Source organism: Pezoporus wallicus, unplaced genomic scaffold (assembly GCF_028554395.1).
Source record: "Pezoporus wallicus isolate ANWC-B61680 ecotype Strahan unplaced genomic scaffold, APGP_CSIRO_Pwel_v1 contig_2439, whole genome shotgun sequence".
NCBI lineage: Eukaryota > Metazoa > Chordata > Aves > Psittaciformes > Psittacidae > Pezoporus > Pezoporus wallicus.
Window position 1 is genome coordinate 44,760 of NW_026638501.1, and position 16,232 is coordinate 60,991.

The following is a 16,232-nucleotide window of genomic DNA, read 5'->3' on the forward strand; positions in this document are numbered from 1 at the left end:
GATGGTGATTAGTTAAAGAAACATCACAGCCTTGTTACTATCACATCTTTTAAAACCTTTTTACATTACACAAAGATGGTCTAAGAAATTAATTAAAATGTTGGACAATAACATAATCAGGGATATCTATATTTGCAGTCTTTTCTCTGTGCTTGCATACATCTTTTATCTGTCAAGTACAGCAAATAGCTAATTAGCCCCCTTTTAAGTGCTTCACTGCTTATATTTGAGCTATAGTCATGCCCTAGTGGGATGGTTTCCAGGAAACCTGATACACGTACTTGGCTGAAAGAACATATGTCTATTCACAGGCTGTTAAAAAACTGATTTAAATGATTTAAAAATGCTCTTTTAAAAATTCAGTTGGTTTTGGTTCTCAAAACACATCCGATCTGTTGGCATTTTGGAGACAGAGCAGGAAAAATCTGAGTCCCTGTGTGTCTCCTAAACAGCAAAATTCTTGCCAATGTCAATCAGAGAGTTACTAAATATGGGCTGCAGGGTATCACCTAATGTGTTCCCTAAAAGGTAAGTTTTTAATATGATTGCTATGACTCATCATGTTAAATTCTTGTTTTTATTCGCTCATTTTCTGCTTGGGCAAAAGCCCAGCATAGTCGGAGCTGAACTAATGTGCGCTTATTTTGACAAACTGCCTTAAAAGTATTAGCTAGTTAATGTGTTACACCACTGTGCATTAGTAAATCTGTCAAATAATTAAATCACCTTAATTTTACATAATGATCAAGAAAGATGTACTTGCAGATTAAAGTGATGTTTGAAGATTCCATACCATCCTCTTTCTGCATTAAAACCTTTATGAGAGAAAGGCCTCATTGAGGGTTAGTATAACATATAATGTCACATGCCATCTCATGCTGACCACAAAAATAACTCAAGGCGCCACTGTGCTGCAATTAGCAGCTGTAAGATTATGATGTTTTGACACAGGTGAGGCAAAAACTTCTAAGCACAAAGTGAATATGAGTTACACAACAATTTCCTCACAAAAATACCACGTATTATTTATATACAAAACACAAAAAAAGAAGGACTTTTTCTCAGAAAACTGAAACTCAGTTCTGCCACCAGTTAATTTGCAATGTAACAGCAGAATTTGGCCACTGTTATTGAAGGATTTCTACTAGTCTACTTGCCTTCTGAGTAAACAGGCTTGTGTCTGCTGCTCTGCCTCATTGGAAGGTATCAGTTATGGTATAAGAAGATTAAATACCAGCGCTTGCTTTTGTGCCACTATCTTTTATAATTACGAGGTAGACTTCATCCCCCATTATTCCCCAAGTAGCATTTTACTCTGAGTGGTGTGGCTGAAGATACACTGGACTACTTATGAAGTAGGATACTGTATATTTGAAAATAATAATCACGGAGCTCTATGTTTTCTTTGCTTGGTAAAAGGGCATCTTATAGATATCAAGAAATTATTTTTTATGATAGCTGTTTGAGAAGTGACTAGTGTATAGACCGTACAGCTTTTGAAATGTAATTTGGGAGCAGATCATTGTGTTAAGCATGTATAAAGTAGCATTAGATGGTATTCTCATTCTTCCTTCCTGTTCATGTCTGTTTTGCAAGATTTGTCATTTACCCCTTCCCTAGCATTTGTTGGTTTTTAAAAAAGCTGGAATTTTTATGGCTATAGTAAATAGTACATAGGGCTAATACTGCAGAAGTGTTACTTCTATAGTAAAAGCCTCTACACATGTCTAGGAGCATTTCCATCGTGCACAAAGTAAACGCAATTTCAGCTTGTCCTGCTCCACAGACCTCCACAAGATGTTTGTCACCTGAGTTCTGCAGGAAGAGAAATGCCCCTGTTGGAGATGTGTTTCCCTGGAGGTGATGCCTGGATATGGGGACTCTGTCCCCCATGTGCTACACTTGATGTTCAGGAGGCCTGGGCCTGGCCTGACCCTTCTGTGTGCAGTTTTCTTGGCCAAAAGAAAGGGAGGTATCACAGTCCTGTAGTCTTAGTCTCAGAGGTGGTTCACAGGAGGGAGGGCATCTGCATTGTGCTCCTCAGCGTGAAATAACCCAAGCTCTCACTGGGAGCAGGGGATGAAGTTGGAACATTAAAACCTCCCCTCAGCATTGCTACCAATGAATTGAGTTGCCCTAAATGATCTTGTTTAATTTGAAAGTTTTGCTGAACTTTTCTGTTAAGCAGGAAAGAATGCAAAAGTAAAACCTGCAGAGCCAAGAGCTCTGCTGTTGGGCAGCAAAATGGGAGATGCTGACCTGGCTGGATGGCTCCAGGCTCAATTTTTGGTTTCTAAAAAAGGAATAATAACAATTCTTTGTCTCACAGAGGTATCATGAGCTTAGATATGCTAATATTTTTGAGGTGCTTGTATTATGTGGTGGGGGGGAGAGAGGGTAATACTGTAGTGTGACCTCTGTCCTCCCTCTCTGCCTGCTTTCATCTACATAAATGAGCACATACATAACCACACAAATATACCTATCCAGATAAAAGTCTGCATCAGCTTTGGTCATGTTTAATTCTCTAAAATGTTTTAGAGTTTTGGGGGGGTTATTTTGCACATGATGGGGGTTTCCATTAAAGTGAATGAATGAATGAAACTCTATACTTCAGTGGCATTGGTAGGCGGGGTGTTAGAGAAAGGTAAAGTGCACATAAAACTGGATAATGTCACCTGCTGCTCCCCATCATGCAACTTAAGATATGTACAGGAATTTACAAGGTACAAATGTTCTGCTTTGTGACTACTGAATTTCACGGTTGCATATTTGCCACTTGTGAATTTGTAACTGGATATTAGTAATTTCCAAATGGCTGGGATGTTTGTGCACACAAAGTATTTGAAAAAGTGTAGTAAATATGAGATAACCTGTGTGTTCACTGTAGAGAGCAAAAAAGGAAACAGAAATGCTAAGAAAAGTCATAGAGTAAGCTACTAAACTAGAATAACAACATTAAATATGCAAGCATGAGCTAATATGATCCTGAAAATATTCCCATATAGATAGAATACATTAGAATAGAAACAGCTATATATTAGAGGTTTGTGGACAAGATGGTTTAAGTGCAATTGCCATTAGAAGCTATTGCTAGGGTAAAACACAACTTTTATTTGATCCCCTCATGCTACTTTATGCAAAAAAGGATGAGATCCAGCCTGTCAGTGGTACTGGGTTTATGCAGCAACACGTGAGAAGTAAAGTTTGCAGAACTAAAATAATCCCTGATTTCATTCATCTCTTCTGAAATGTCTCAAGTGTCACTTTTATAGGAGACGTTTTCTTCCAAAAATATAAAACTTTATCCTGGTCCTAAGTATTAGCTGACCAGAACATACCATATCACAGTTTCCATGTCATATAGTGTCATGCAGTGACTGAAGCACTTCCCCTCCCTAACCTCCCATTACTATGAAAGTGTTAGAAACTTTTTTATTTTGTGTTTTCTTAACATGTAACGCATTAAGGTTCGTTCCTCTGCCTGGGTATCCCTAAACCTATTATCCAATCCTGTCCTAATTTTCCTATTTTGATATTATATTATGTCACCTCTTATTATAATATTCTTGATCATATCTTGTAAATGGAAGGATAGAAAAAAGGCAAAATTGACAATTAATTATGTAAAGTTTTAACCAACATTAAAAACCAGCTATTAAAATTTCTAAAATTAAGGTTTTTCTAAGACATAGTTTTCTAAAACAGATATAATTGTTTTGCTTAGCAATATTATGGGATTAAAAAAAAAAAAATCCCAATTCAGAAGGAAAATTTATTTGCACGTTAAAAGAAAAGTTCCATTAAAAATTAACTATAAAAATATGCATACAGTACAAAGTATTCATGATGTATGGCAAAAGCCTGTAATTATCTGCTTCTGGTGATGTTTGTAAATAATGACTGAACCAATGATTAACAGAGGGAGGTGCTAATTTCCCCTTTCCTTTATTGTTACCAAACTTCCTTTTGCACCTTCGGGTTAGGAAGCTTACCCTTTTTCATTAAGGCCTTTTGTTTGTGATCTGCTGCCAAATTCATCTGTATGCATTGTTTTCAGTAATATTGAGAGTTGTACCTTCCAGGAGTCTTTGGCACTGCATGATGAAGCGCTCTATTTATATTAAAATGAAGAAGTTCCTAAGGGAGACATAGAACAGAATGAAACAACGAACAGAGCTTTAGAGACTAGATATGCGAAGTGACAGTGACAGCAAAATGGTAGCTCTTGTTGCGAAGTGGCCCAAAGGACTGCAGAAAGACTTATAGCATGCGCCACACCGGCTTGAACTTGGCAGCTCTTACAGGCTTAAGCACTTGCTATGAGAAGATGTTTTACAAGATGGAAGTTAATCAAACAATTTCTCAAGATTGCACCTCTTGGTTTGGGATGTCATTGACATAACACGTTGTGTGAGGCTTTGCTATATATAAATTAGAGGAATTATTTTAACACTGAACCATATTTCTTCATTTAAATCAACTCACAACTATATTGCTGTTGTTATGATTTACTTAGTCCAGATAATAGAAAAAACAAGACAAAGATGTTACATTATATGGCAACTAATGCCCTACTGCTTTCAGCTCGAGGGAAGGGAGAAAGTGAATTAAGCTGCTACTGAAATGTGCCCTGCAGGTCAATTTGAATCGGATAAGAGTGCTATAAAGTGGTTTACTGTGGCGGGAGACAGCCGTTGTTAAATTGGCTAGAGGACTGTCTCAGACTGACCATGATAAGGGAAGCAGTGAGGCTACTATACTCTCTTCTGATGATACAAGCAATCCACCTGGCCATCCTGAGGTATTGGGTATGGGAAGAGTGAAAGTGTGGGAATTATTAAAGGTGAATGTCAAAGAAAAATAATAATTCACAATAAATTTGTAGAGTGGGGACTAAAGATCAGGTATAATTTTTTGAAGGGAAAAGATGAGATAGAGGAGGCAGGAGAAGGCACTGCAAATTGCTGTTTTCTTTGCACCTCAAGGCCCTGTCTGAGCCAAAAGAACATTGGAGGTGGGGGGATGTGGTGCTACCAGGAGGGGAGAGTTCAGTCTGAACATCTGCAAAGGGAATGGCCATTTATCTGTTTCTGTTTTCATCATGTGATATTTGACTTCAGTGTATAATTCATGTTTTATATAAAGGAAATATTTGCTGAATAACCTGTCCTTTCTCAGGTCACCAATTAGCGAGTTACAACTTCCCACTGAGTACCAGAGGGAGAGCCTGAGCTTCATACTTGTTACAGTGCAAATGGGAGGCAGGCTACACTTTGACATTCTCCAGTCATTATAGCATACATTTAAGGACCTTATTTTCAGTTTCAACATCTGCTACAAAAAGAGGGCACCATCTATTGGAAATAAATAAAGTGGTAGTCAGATACCTTAATGAGCAAACTTGTTCGGGAAAAAATTAATTGTTCCCTGTGGATAAGACCTGCAGATGCTGATAGCACTGGTAAGGAGGAGAGATCACCTTTTACAATGCAAAATCATAATTTATCCTACTCCTAGCCCACAGGAAGTCAAACCCAGAACATATCCTTCATGTCTTCAGTTTTTGAAAATCATTACTATAAAAAACAATTTAAACAAATTTGAAACATTTTTTTGTTTTAAACATTTGAAACACTTTTCATCTTTTAAATTGATCTTTAACATTTTTTTTAATATATAAGAATAAATACTGGGAAGGGAGAATACAATGATAGTGGAGAGGAAGATTTGGGTATTCATTTCCAAATAAGAGAGTATGGGGTTTTTTTTGTTTCCTTTGCTATCAAGAACAGGAGAGTTAAGAGGAGATTCAGGACTGTGTGAACTCTGTGCAGGGGTAGCTCTGCAAATTTTCCATGAATGGCAGAGTTTGAAGGAAATCACCTTCTCCAAAAGGGCTTTTCTCCTTATGGATTTTGAGCTCCGGGTATGGAATATGTGCACAATTTTTAAAAAGTGCTATATTTCATCATGATTTCCAAACCTTTATAGTAAACCATTAGCCTTTCTCTCTTGATTCCACTCTTCACCCAAAATCTGACTGCATTTAATGTTAATATGCTACCATTTGTTAACAGATCGCATGTGAAAGACTTGAGTCTTTTTTCATATATCAGCAAGTCCAGAGTGTGTATTTGTCTCCACTCCTTAAGATCTCTGCTAAGTCACCTGAGCTGCGTTTCTCATGTCACTGTCTTTGAAACATCTACCTTCAACATACCTGGGGACAGTGAAAGTAAAAATTCGGAGAATGGCAGTGCTGTCGGACTTTTCCTTCTGGCAAAGCATTGTGGAAGAGGTAATGGTTTATTTTCACATATTTACAGATTTTTGTCCACATAAGTACATTTGCTACTTTGTACATAAGCTACTTTGGATGTCTTGTTACATGCTCTTGTGTCCTTAATCTGTTTTGGCTGCAGTACAAGTTTAATTTCTCTGGCATCCATTTCTGGGTGTTTTGTTTTTTTATAGAACTAACACCTCTGTCAATGAAACAGACATCAAGTATAAAATATTTATTTCAGAAGAGATTAGGGAAGGTAATTTATCAATGAGGTTACTGCCTGTGTAGAGTCAGACAGATGTAGAAATTAAAAGGGAAAAAAGAATTAATGTGTTATTCTGGTTACAATGACTTCTCAAGGATGGTTACAGGGCTTTAAAACACCAAGTGTTAAAAAGCAGAATATCACATCCCTGTTGATGCAATCTTGGGTTAATTCTTCAGAGTTCATGGTGCGGCTAATTCAGCTAACAGGAAAAATACTGTGAGATGTGCTTTTTGTGACCTGTGTCTGTGAACTGGACCAGAACTTAGCACAAGACTCCCAGAATATCCATACTGAGCAAACAAACCTCCCCCTTTTAAATTTCAGCTAACCTGTTTTGCTCTGCATGCTTATCGTCATGCCAGGGACAATGGTTTAGAGACTTTTGGAGGTTTAATCAAGGGGTCTGTAAAAATCAGTTGGAAACAGAATGCTTCATTGTGATTAAAATGCTTGAGACAGTGGCATTAAGTGTAAATGACAGTATGTAACCACAACTACATGTTATTGGTTGGACCTTTTGCTAATGTAAATTCAAATAACTGTGTTTGAGGCCATGTTTCTTTAAGTCACTCTGTAAAGATTTCAAGTAAGAGAGATCAATTTTAATTAAGCACATTTTAGAGATCATATAAAAGTAGAAAGAAAAAAATAACATATTTTTTTACCAGCAGGTTATTGAATATATTGCAGAAGATTAATGTCCTGCATTTGTTAAATAGGCTATTTTAATGATGTTATAGAATTTGGAATTAACAAAGATCAGGAAAAAGCTATTTTTTATCTGAGAAAAATTACAAGAATAAAAAAAATCAAAGGTATATATTAAATTCAGAGCCAGACATAAAGCTATGTTTGATGATAACTGCTGCAGCAAATATTTTTCAATGAAATAATTTTTTGTTTAAACTTGCTAATTTAAAACAGTTTAACTAAACTATATTTTCAGTAGACAGTAGAAATATGTGGATGTCAAAACAGTAGTTTCTTCCAGACTGGCTCTGCAGTTCAGTATAACTGTGAGATTTTATATATTGTTTTATCATTTTTTATCTGCTGCAGTTATTCCACCAATAAAAATGATTTTTCTTTTCCTGAATAGAGTATAGCATGACACCAAAAATCACTGAGAAGAAAAAAAAGACACTCCCATTGTGTAAAATGCATTTTCAAAAAAAGAAAGAAAGGAGAAATAAACCCAATAGGAACCATAAATTAGCCACATACAGCATGCAAAGGGCAACAGGTTGAACAGTCACTTCTATTTCTGTATAGCCGCGTGCTTGAGTACTTCATTACTCTGTGTCCATGGAAATGGATCATCCCAGGTTTCTCTCTCTGTGGGTTTATTAATGACTTTGCTGCCTCAGTGGTCTTGGAAGTGGATGATGGAACATGTCTTCTAGCATGTGGACACCAGCTGTCCTTGTCCTTCCTTCTCACTTGAAGTGTCTCATGTCAGCTTACTGCAACTGCCTTACAAAGCTCAGCTCAGAATTCCTTGAGCCTCTGCATCTTCCTTTTGCTTTCTGGATCGTGTCTATGGTCAAAGTTTTTTGTGGGTGACAACTGAAGTGTAGAGGAGGGTCCTTGCTTGCTGAAGGAGAACCTTTTATTATTATTCTTCTGTACTACGTTACAAAATATGCAATTAGTAAACATCAAAAGAAAGGCAGTTTTCAGCATAGGAAAAGTTGCAAGAATGGAAAAAAATCCATGACATACAAGGTTAACACACTTCCTCTGGAAAGAAGAAGAATTCAACACACTTTGATTCATCTGTTTTTTAATTGCTGCTGTAATCATTGGACATTATATATATAGCTATACTGAACAGTCTGGTCACTAAGGGTCACTAGGTTAAGGCAATGTTTTTTCCATGTTTTGAGGAAGCCGTGTTTATTATAGTGTTAGTAGATATGCTCATGTAACTATATTTTGATTAAAGATTTATCATATTGTTTTCTCAGAAGATCTGAAACTGAGATAGATACTGTATGTGATGACAGGCCAAGCTTGCCTCTTCACTATAAACAATCACTGTAAGAAAATTAAGGTGCAAAACCATGCCTGCTGTAATTGTTGCATACTTATTAGAAGCTTTCCCTTTCCAGATTCTCTAGGTATTTGTTGCCCATGATAATGTGAATACTTAAGGGGAAACTGTAATTAGTGACTGTGTAGTTCATTCAGTAAACATTTCTGAGCTGTTTGATGTGACTGAACTGAGCGTCACATATAATTTTACACTTTTATCTTACCAGGCAACTGACAGGTCTCTAATCTCAGTCTCAGAGCTTTCACTCTGCTTGAACTTTGCTTCATAGAGGTCATTTTCCACCCACTTGGGAGCAGAAGCCACGTCCATTAAATCCCACAGAGTCGATAGATGCGATAATAGCTTTAGGCACATTTTCTTAGAACTAGAGGGGGGAAAGACAATTTCAATAAATGTAAAGCTATACTATCTACAATCCACAGAATATGTAAGCAATTCTCATAGGAGCACATCTTTCTTTTACCTCCTGGCAAGAATCTCTTTAATAATAACATGTACTTGTTTGTTTTCATTATCAACACTTATAACAGCAGAAAAGTCATTCATGATGCTTTAAGAAGACAATAAAGAGGAGAAGAATGCACAAGGTGAAATGATCAGCAAAATATTCCCTCAGGTTTGGATTTGCAGACTATTAAATAATCTAATACATATTTCCTCTCTCAGAGAAAGGTAGATGGTAATAGGGGTGCGCATGGTGGTCTGACCATCATATTGGAAATACAAAGGCAAGTATTAACTCAACATACAAGCTATGGGTAGACACTGTAAGTAGAGACACTGTAAACAGAGACAAAACATCTATAAATACATGCCGCTAGCATGCTAACAGGCTTGTACACATTATTCTTTGGTATACTTTACAGTATATAGATCAAAACTCATCGAAACAAGATTTCAGGTTGTATCTGTCAAGATAATTAGCAATTTCTCTGTAGCAGATGTCTGAGAAGGAAGGACAGTTCTTCCCTTGACATTGCATCAGAAGAGAAATAACTATTATTAAAATAAAATAATGTTTGTTATTTCAGTTTGATCGAGGCTGCCTAACATAAAAATTACCCCCCAGTGATAGAACAAACAATCCCTGTTTGACTGTCAAACTCTCATGCAGAGATAGAAAATAAACTTTCTAATTCTTTCAACATTTTTACTATTGTCTTTAATTTTTTTTTCTCCTTGCTATATTTGTGGTGCAAAGGTATAAATCTTGAAAGTAAAGTATCCCCTCCAGCAAAATATTTTACTCCATTTGCCTTGGAGAATTCCACTGCAGGGGAGAGAAAAGGAAGCAAAAAAAGAGCTTTGCAGAGTAGCTGGAACAGATTCAAATTCAATAGCCTATGAGATTTTCCTTTCTAAATATAACAGTTCAATAGATCAGTGGTCAATATGAATGTTATCTGCAAGCTGGAGCTATTAATTGCTGCACCACTGTTCCAGATGCCAACTGATAGCCTAATGTTTTATATGCCAGCATTCTCACACGTACATTCAAACAAACATTAGGCAAAGACAATTCAGCAAGTGGTGCTGGTGTTCCTATGGTAAAAACAGCTGCTAAATCACAGTACAGACTGTTTAATTTTTTTTGTTTTTCTTTATTTAAAAGGTCTTTTGACAAATGGTCACCCTGAATGGAAGAATGTTTCTGACATTGAGGTGAGAATTTGTACAGCTTCTTGACTTCTTGACAAAGGTGGGAGAAACAAGACAGAAAATTATGCTTTAGAATAACTCAACTCGATTCAAAACTCATAGTAAGACATGGCACATGTAATGAGGTAGCAAAAAGTTGAAAGCTTACAGCAAATAAAATTTGAAATGGAAAGCGTATTAGGCCCTGGGAGAAGACCATGAATTAACAGCTGACCCTGGCTGCAGTGGCTGCTCCAGCAGAGGCAGTGCTGGGAGAAGCTGTGCTCCCTTTCAAGCTCCCAGTCAGGCTGGGGCTGGTGCAGGGGATGCAGCAGGGCTGCGACCTGGCGTGCCGCATGGCCACCTGAGACCTGCCAATAGCAGAAAAGGGAGGTGAGCTCCTTTGCTGACTCTCAGAGGTGACAGGCATGTGGGAGGACATAGTGTACAGCATTTAGAAGTCTAGAAGGTGCACCCCTGTCTTCATCTGTGAACCCTTATTTTGGAAAGTAGCAGCCTGCATGTGTTGCAGCATCTGCAAGTGACAGGTAACAGAGCTGACCCACCGACCACATCACATTTTCCCACTGTTGGTGTTTAGGCTGTGGGCTGCTGCCCTGCTAGGTCCTGGTTTAAAATACATTTTAAAATACTTGACCTCCCTTCTTATTTCTGGTCACCATTTTGAGTACCCATTCCTATGCACAGTTTACACTCCTTAGGAAGAGTTATCTTCATCCTAATGCTAGCATTTGCTCTTGCGAGTTCATTTATGGCTACCCAATACCTAAAGGCCACCAAGAGTTGTGTCAGATGTTTCAGACTTGATCATAACACAGAAAGTCTAAACACAGCAGTCAGTGTGTACAGCCCACCATGTCACTGGGTTATTTTGCACCTTCAGATGTATTGCATAAAAATCTGCAGAAGCAGATCTGCAATTTTTTTCCTGTAAACAATGCAGAGAGACATTTTTACTTTGTCCCACATCTCTAAGCAAGAAAAGTCAATCACATCCTCCAGAAATCCACTGAGTTGAGCTTATCTGAGTGCAAGGTGCTAACCTGTTGGGCCATGTGCTTGAAATTAATACTTCCTTGGGGAACCAAGGCTGGACAGCTAGTTCTGAGATACGATTTGGCTCAATACTCTTACTTTATGTGTTTCAGTGGTGCTTAAGAACCTAGAGAAAACTTCTGGAGAAAACATCAGAAAATTGCTGTGAGTAGAGGGAAAACAGTGTCAAAGAAACCAATTAAGGAGAGGAAAAGAGCTCAAAAGGTTCGCTCCCAGTTGTACTGAAGTTGGTTATTCTGTTTTGAATCACGGCTGCTGAGCTGATTTTTTCTATTACGATATTTGTGGTTGCAGTCAGGCCAGAAGTGCATATTCGCACTCAGAGGACCTTATCCTTGTCTTTATTTCTCTCTTTTGAGTGAGGACTTCATTTAAGCAAACTGCCACCTCTACGTCATTACCCTGGATCTGTTTTCTTCTACTCAGGTTAGTACCTCTGCCAGTTTCTTTACCCTTTCCTCTCACACATTTTGTTGTCACCTCTGGTTCAAAGGTTTTTTATTTCCTCTTGCCAGTGCCTCCTGTTTCAGTCACTTTAGGCAAGTCAGGTCAACCTGAGTTGCCTACAGCAGCCTATCATTCTGGTCTGTTCATTCCACCCAGCTTTGACAAGGTTTTTCTCCAGGTCCTCTCACCCCAAATTAGTCTTTGCCTTGAAGATAATATTCTTTGTGATTTTATAAGCTGGGGTTTTTCTTTCACTCATTCAACTAGATCTAGCTCTTGCTGGGGTTCTCTTCATTTACCAGTTTGATGGCCTTCTTTTCTAGGTACATGTGCTCCTACTTTTACACATACAAACCTGGACAGTGCTATCATAGAAACGCCTTACACACCAGGCTTTGATGTGCTGTATAGAATAGTGCAAGCCATTCAAAAGATGATTTTCAAAGTTTATTGTTTACTTAAACAATTCTCATGTCCTGGAAACTTGGTGGTTTAACATCAGTTTGCTGGTTTAGATTTAGAATTTATATTTCTCACAATATATCTCATGTATAACAAATATAACTGAAATAATAACAGATTTACTATTTTTATGATCAGTTTATGTTCCCATGTGATTCTAATAAGAACCACCCAGGTTGGGAAAGAAGCCATGAAGTTTTAGAATGTCTGTACTCTAATCCTAATCCTACATTGCAGAGCAAAATCCATCTATATGAAAATATCATATGGAAACCAGAGACCTTTAAATTTTTACTGCTGCTGTCCCAAATGGAGGTACGTATGTGAACACTGCTGAGCTCAGAATTATGGTCCATGACCAGAAGTAACATATGCGGTGCCAGAGGACCTTGTCCATTACAGAGGCAGTTTTAACATATTTATGCTTTACTCAAATGTATGGCTAATGATGATTCCCGAGGATTGCACTGGCACTCAGGGATTGCTGGGAAGCAAACTCTTTTATTTTAGCCAAATTATCTCCAGCAGAGAAACAGTGAAGAAGGATATTTTATTGGTCCTGTGCTCCTCATCATTTCTCCCAAGCATTTTTATTTTACAGATCCTATTGTGTTTCTGGTAACTTGCTCTTGTGGATTGCTACAAAAAGGGCTCTGTATAACTTGGAGTCTGGCATAAAAGTTTTCTTTTTAGAGTTTTAGCATTCTTTAAAGACATGCTAATTATTTCTATATTACCGTTTAACAGCTTTTTTGGACTTGTTGCACTGCGTTAGATAAGCAGTCTTACATAAAAGAGTGTCTAAAACGTAGTTTATGTAATAGAATATGTTGATGGTCTAAAAGAATCTGTTTCCAAAATATGTTCAAAGAAAATCCTTATTTAGTATGAAACCAGAAATAAAACTGAAGCATTGGATGCAATTAGTAAATTCACTGAAGTGGCCACAGACACACTTTTATATCTGTGAGTCTAAAATGACTGCAGGGAAAAATCATTTTCTCTCTTAAAAGCTAGACAGAAAAAAGGAGTTGAAAAATGTAAAAATGGTTTCTGTAGCATAAAAGCTGAAAGACAAATCTACAAATGGGATCAATCTGCCTCACTCCTACTGCCTTAATCCAGCACCTCAAGAATCAATGTCTCAAGTCAATCCTTTCAGATGAGGTGCTGATTGAGTTCCAGGCACTTCCAGTGGTAGGAGGAAGGTTGCTTTTGAAAATAAAGGGCAAATATCCTCAGAGGAGTAGCTTTGTTTTATGCAAAATGTTAAGAAAGCCATTTTATGCCACAGCAGAATGTGGAGGACTGGATGTCTGTTTGTGGTGCAGGACAGAGCTCAACATCATAGTCTCCTTTGCCAAATCTTCCTGCCTTTAGTCATGCAAAATTGTTGATGATTTCATGAGAGAATTGTGAATGAAGAGCAGAGTTGAGCAGTGTGTCTCTGTTCTCTGTCCTGTCATTTCTGGTTAATCTGACTCTCTCATAAAGGAAACATTACAGAATACTAATTTTTAGAGATCCAGTGGGGATATTATTAAAACTGGTCACCTAGTAGGAAAGACAGCAAAAAATGCTGGGAAAAAAAAGAGAAATCTGTCTGGTGCACTTAATTCTAAAATATCCAAGTCAGGAATTTAACAAGTGTGAACACTGAGCTTTGTCTTTCTGGCCATAAAAAGCCATATATTTCTGGTAAACAGCGCTTGGAAAGTACATGATCATCCTGCAGGGTTGTTTTTCTGCAGGTTGTGAGGATCCATCTTGTGCTAAAGTACATTCCCTAGGGACAGTGGACTCTGAATATCATCTGAAAAATATTTGCATCTACAGTGAAGCTACTGGGGCCACAGAAATGCTGTGGGTCTGTTATAGTACCTATCTGTCAGCACTTTTGCAAGAAAAGCTGCATGCAAAAATACTTCCTTAAGAGAAGTTTGGAAAGCCAGTAGTCATATTTTCTAATGGAACTAAAACCAGACTTAGCTGAAGCATTTTGAGCTGTCTCTAGGTTGGGGCAGGCTTGCAATGGAGAATGAATCATTAAAACTGTGTTTCATCTTGAGAATAATCATCAGGTATCTTGAGATGTGAATTGATGTGGTCTCTGTGGAAAGGGCAGGTAGATGACATTTGTGTAGAGATTACACAAAATACTGCGGGTTTACTATTTAACACTAGTAGATTGTGCTAAATATGCTAGGAAGGTAAACTTTATGCTGGCAAAAAGTGAGCCATTTTAGCACTATGCCTCAGGTAGGATGTCCTTCCCTACCAGTAGACCAAAAAGGCCAAACAAGGAACACCAAGGTGGCAGGAAATTTGTTTTTTTGTGCTGCTCTTCCATGACGACAAGGAAGGTTCTCAGCTGTCACCATTTCACCACTGTTAGCAATTACTTGTAAAGTGCAATAGCCAGTTGATTGCTTCTTTCTTTTTCACATAGGAATAAGAATTAAATTTATCCTCTGCCCTTACCTGTATGTTGCTTCCTAGTGTAGACAAGGTATGCTGAATCTCAGTACAGCTCATGAAGCCTTTGGATGTCCTTATGAAGATACACAGAGCAATTTCATTAGCATGCCTGGAAGTAAAACAAAAAAAAAATCCATCCAGAGTTTTCCCCAGTCCTTTTCAGAGAGCACAAAGCTTTCAAAAACCCCTGTGGTTGAAAAAATGTTATGGTGGTTGCCAAGTCAGGCACTAAGAAGTTAGTAAATATTAAAATGGAGTCTTCTTTAATACAGCTCTTTCATGTAACTTGGGACTTAGCTTTCAACTGAATAAACATCAACTGAGAATGCAAAATATTGTTGTTATCATTATCTCATTATAGTAGTATATTGCTCAAGGTCTTTCCATCATGCAATGTGTGGGATACACACAGCAAATGTGACAAGGGGTATCTTGGCCAGAAGTCCCTTGGTTCACTTCAGGCAGAAGTTGTCCCACTGCACTGAAACGGTCTGATGTTACAGGAATGCTCACTGCAGAAAAGCCAGGGAGAAAATTAAGAAAACATTCTCAGAGCAAGGTTTGAATGTTTTTCAGTGATTACTTAATATTATATAATGCTTTATAATAGTTCTGTAATGTTTCTGTATGATGTGAATCAGGTGCCTGAACCTTGTTTCAATCTAGATAGTGCAACTGGAGAGAAGATGACCCAGGATGGATGGGAGATCTGAGCCCTTCTGGAAAAGTTGGACAAAAGGGATGTCCCAGGTAGCCAAAGTGACACTCAGTATCTGTGTTTATGCACCTTGCTGTTGCTCTGACAGTTACTTTTCTGCTTCATTAAAAGGATACGTGAATGAAAGAAGTTACTATAAACAGATTTTTTCTTTTTTTTTTGAAGGACAACAGTTAATGATGGGATTTTTTTCTGAGGAAAGAACTGACTTGATCAGTCTTAAACCAAACCCTTAAATATGGGCTGCTCTTGTGAACCGTAAACAAAATTGACACAACGTCTTCGTCTCAGTTTGTTTGCCTTCATTATAATCCAAGGCATGGTTTCAATTTGGTAACTTGTAGTTACATACGCAGTCTACCCATCAACATGTCCCTACAAACTGGTCACCATGTCAGAAGAAATTAATTTATATTTGTACCCATTTTGCCTTGTCTTGGTTTTGGTGATCCCTGGGTAACATTAGAATTTTCTGTTCTCTTTTTAAAGGTGATAATTTATGCTAACATGGACAGCAAAACAATGAAAAGTGGGGTTTCACACATTTACTAGGATGCATTCAAATTCATATTTGATTTAAATTTTGCAAGCTTACTAGCTGTAGGTTTTAACTAACTTTCAAACCTAGAAAAAGATATTTTAGGCTTTCTTTGATGTTAGGATTTGCTAATTTTTTTTATTGAGGTAGCAGCTTTCCATCATAGTTTTACACTTCCAGACTACCCAAAATATTGGAAAATAGGATGCAAGACAGGAGGATGATTCCCCACTTTTTCAGTAACAAAACTGAGGAAATGAT

The 16,232-nt window shown here is 37.6% G+C and overlaps 1 long non-coding RNA gene across 1 annotated transcript; it reads left to right on the top strand.

The window, feature by feature from the left end:
• Window positions 1–5,698: 5,698 nt before the first annotated feature.
• Window positions 5,699–8,779, top strand: LOC130600082 (uncharacterized). Its single transcript, XR_008972369.1, has 2 exons — window positions 5,699–6,301; window positions 7,657–8,779. It is a non-coding gene; the product is annotated as an uncharacterized LOC130600082 (long non-coding RNA).
• Window positions 8,780–16,232: the final 7,453 nt, after the last annotated feature.